The 3,922-nt window shown below is 44.1% G+C and overlaps 1 protein-coding gene across 7 annotated transcripts in view; it reads left to right on the top strand.

Annotated features, from left to right (window-relative positions):
- The first annotated feature begins 769 nt into the window (after nt 1-769).
- The window catches only part of ICA1L (islet cell autoantigen 1 like), a 76,110-nt gene continuing 72,957 nt past the window's right edge, over nt 770-3,922 (top strand). The window contains exons 1-2 of one of the 7 annotated variants that reach the window (XM_037741428.1): nt 1,376-1,937; nt 2,232-2,358. The gene's annotated coding sequence lies outside the window, so the exon portion shown is untranslated. The other 6 variants (XM_037741431.1, XM_017536820.2, XM_017536821.2 and 3 more) reach the window with 6 other exon arrangements.

Genomic DNA, 3,922 nt, shown 5'->3' with positions numbered 1-3,922 from the left:
GTCAGCAAAGCCATCAAAGGAAATACGTCAATCACCCATGTTTGCCAAACGCTAATTTTTACCCTTCTGAGGAAAGCTGTGGACTCTTTCCTAAAAAAAAAAAAAAAAAAAAAAAAACAAAAAAAAAAAAAAAAAAAAAAAAAAAAAAAAAGACAACCAAAATTTTGCACATAATTTCAGGTATTTGCCTATTCCTTGAAATCCAAATATTTCAAGGTAAAAGTCTAAAGACATTTAATGTTTTCAGTCAAATTAACCCTCTGTAGCTTGCCACTTTTCCTATTCTAAAATTATGCTTTGCTGGTTAAGGTGAGTATTTTGTACTGTTAATATTCTGGAATCTCACCCCATCATTGTCTTTTGTGATCATACAGCCTAGTTATCACCTCGAGTGTAACTTTTTAATTCTTTGCTATCCTATGTGCCACAGTTGTAATTATCAATAATTAATATTCTGCTGTTTTAGGATAGTTGTTTTAAGTTTTGGAGTCATCTTTAAAAAGAATGCAGTTTGAGTTTATTAAATTATCTCCCACCAGTAGAAACATAGTTTTGCTTTTTTTTTTTTTTTTCTGAGACTTTCAGGATCCGATTTCACCTTTTACTCCTGAATATTCATTTATCACAAACATTATGGATATGGATTTGTGCATTTGAGACTGGTTATGAACGGTTGTTAACTTACAGTTCTTTAAACCTTTAACACGATAATTAAATACAGCGCGCGAACGCCTTCCGCGTAGAGAACAGTGGTGCTGAGCTGAGGAGCGCCGGAGGATTCAGGAGCAACCCCGGAAGGCTGGCAGGTGCCGCGGGGGCTGGGAGGGCCCTGGGCTAATGCCTTTCACTTCCCCACGCCTCAAAAGGTTCACACGCAGCTCCTCCTCATGATGTTCTGACCGGCTTGGTGTTTGTCATTTCACTTTATTAAGTAAAGAGGAAATGGAAAAGGAGGTATAGAGAGGGTTCCCGAGTTCATTCAAGGGCGGACCGAGAGATGCACCGGTCCGGAGCCGGGCCCGCGGAGGGGTCAGGCCGGCGCCCGAGGGGGGCGAACGCGGGCGCCAGACCGTGCGGTTTAAATCTCCCGCCTCCCGCAGCGGGAGCCTGACATCTCCACGCACGGATGCGAAGGGGCACGGGCTGCTGGAGCGGCCCGGAGGCGGCGCGGGGCTCGCGGGCGGCGGCCGGAACGGGTGCCGGGACGGACCCCCGCGCAGCCGAACGCGACCCGAGGCGGCGGAGGAGCGTCACCTCGCGGCTCCGGCGTCGCGGTAAGCATCTGTGGCCTCCCGCCTGCGCCTCTTCTCCCTCAGGCGACGGTCAGGCCCAGAGGCCAAATCCCGGGTTCCCATGGCGACGCCGGGAGGCTGGGGCGCGGAGGAAGGCGCCAGCCACGCGCGCGCGCGGCCTCTCAGGGCCTTGCTGGCTTCCTCGGTTCTTCGGTTCACTTTGGGACCCGGCCGCTGCCTGCGGCCTTCTCACGGGCGAAGCCCTGCTCGGGGTTCTTCTGGCCTCCATCCAGGCAAAACCAGCGAGGAGCTGTTTCTGGTGTGGCCGGGTCTCCTGCGGCCGAAGGGCACCTCCCGGCCACGCTCGCTGTTGTGAAGGAGCGCGTCGGCCTGGGGCTCGTTGGGGTGATTTTCCTCGGTGGTGGTGGTCGCTCCTAATAGGGGCGGCGGCCAATCACTCAAACAGCCCTCAGGTGCTTCCCTGCTGGCCTCCTTTTGAAGTGGTGTTTATTTTTATTTCGCTATTATTTTGTAATGGGAATGTCTTTCTTAGAAACTAATTGGCAACTGATGGATAAAAACAAAACATAGTAAATGTCCGTGGACTGCAGAATGCACAGCCCTGCGAGGGGCTCCGCGCACAGATCCTGCTCCCCAGGCCGGGAACCCGGCGCCACGGCACAGATCTGGCTCCTGGAGACGCAGGTCAGCTGGTCAGGTGCCCAGGTGATGTCAGTGGTCAGATACCTGATGCTCTAAGGAAGACGGAGAGGGGAAAGCAGGGAGATCATCCTGGCAACTCACTCGCGATGCTGGGGCTTTGCCAGTAGAGGGGGTGGAATCATTTTTCGTGTAATAGATGATCTTGATGCACACGGCATAAAAAGTGTTATAAACTGTGGGTCTCTGTAAAATAGATTGTTGGGAAGATAACATTCTTCCGTGGTTTTGATTTTTCCCAGAAGTATTTATGTATTGATTTATTTGATTCTGACTCAGGCGACGTAATGTAAGACGATATTACTTTAATCATCTTCACATCAGTATTTATTGAGTAGCCACAGGTGCCTTATCCTTTAATAGGAGTTAATGATACATTTATTGCCCAAGTAAACATCTCCGAATGATATGTATGTATTTTTATATGACCAAAATTTTAGCTCGTTTAATATTTATCTGTGCCTGTCATACCCAGTATCCTTTGAAATCTTAATTTATTTAATAGTGCAAAATTATTGTTTGTCTATCTAGTCATTGAAACAGCTCTGTGGAAGGCAGTGTTCTAATTACCAGTATAATTTTAGAGTTAAAAGGGTGCTCAGAGATCACCCAGTCCAAAGAGGAAAAATTGCAAATATGAGACTGGTGGAAAAAGTAGGATGCCATATTTTTATTATAAATGTTTATCATAAAAAACATTAAAATTTGTACCAGTTATGCAACTAGGACCAGATATCAAAGTACTAGATAGAAAATGGATAATGCACTGTTTTGTTCTATACTGCCAAACTTTGTGATTTCATTATGTGATCCCGTATTTACATTTTTTCTTTACTTTTTTACTTAGCTTTTTTAGTACTCACTGTACTTCCTTTAAAATTTTATTCTTTTTATATTCTTTAACAACAACAGATGGGATATGTGAAAAATTTTTAAATAGTCTGTAACTGGAAAGGTTTCCTTGTTCAAAGTAGATTTTGTTATTTAATATTGTCCTTATTACCCTGTTACATCTTGTCCTTTTCATTCATCCCTTAAGTTTCGTGTTTTTTTCTGAAATAAAAATTTTCAAACTTGTGTTTGGATCCAGTATTCACCATTAAAAGTCAGTCACTTTCTATGTATCTCATTATTATTTTGCCATTGTTGACTTGTTTGCGTATAACACTAGTGTTTTTTGATTTCTCTGTTAATTTAGTTGAGATAGATAAAAAATACAGACTACAGTAACACAATATCTATATTTACAGTGGCTGACATTGACAACTGTTAACACTTTGTATTTCTTTTTAGCATTTTTTTCCTTTTGTTTTTTCTTATTGCATTTTAGGTTTTGGGGTACATGTGAAGAACATGTAAGATTGTTGCATAGGTCCACACGGCAGTGGTGTTTGCTGGCTTCCTCCCCATCACCTATATCTGGCATTTCTCCCCATGTGACCCCTCCCCAAGTCCTCACCCCCTGCTGTCCCTCCCCCATTTCCCTCCCACAGACCCCAGTGTGTGATGCTCCCCTCCCTATGTCCATGTGTTCTCATTATACAACACCTGCCTATGAGTGAGAACATGTGGTGTTTGATTTTTTGTTCTTGTGTCAGTTTGCTGAAAATGATGGTTTCCAGGTTCATCGTGTCCTTTGTTTTTTATGGCTGCATAGTATTCTATGGTGTATATGTGCCACATTTTCCCTGACCGGTCTGTCATCAGTGGGCATTTGGGTTGGTTCCAAGTCTTTGCTATTGTAAACACTGCTGCAATGAACATTCGTGTGCATGTATCCTTATAACAGAAAAATTTATAATCCTTTGGATATATACCCAGTAATGGGATTGCTGGGTCAAATGGAATTTCTGTTTCTAGGTCCTTGAGGAATCGCCACACTGTCTTCCACAATGGTTGAACTAATTTACACTCCCACCAACAGTGTAAAAGTGTTCCTATTTCTCCATATCCTCTCCAGCATCTGTTGT

Source organism: Cebus imitator, unplaced genomic scaffold, assembly GCF_001604975.1.
Source record: "Cebus imitator isolate Cc_AM_T3 unplaced genomic scaffold, Cebus_imitator-1.0 Scaffold101, whole genome shotgun sequence".
In the NCBI taxonomy this organism is placed as follows: Eukaryota; Metazoa; Chordata; class Mammalia; order Primates; family Cebidae; genus Cebus; species Cebus imitator.
The sequence above is the reverse complement of the archived record's forward strand: the minus strand, read 5'-3'. Positions and strand labels throughout refer to the sequence as shown.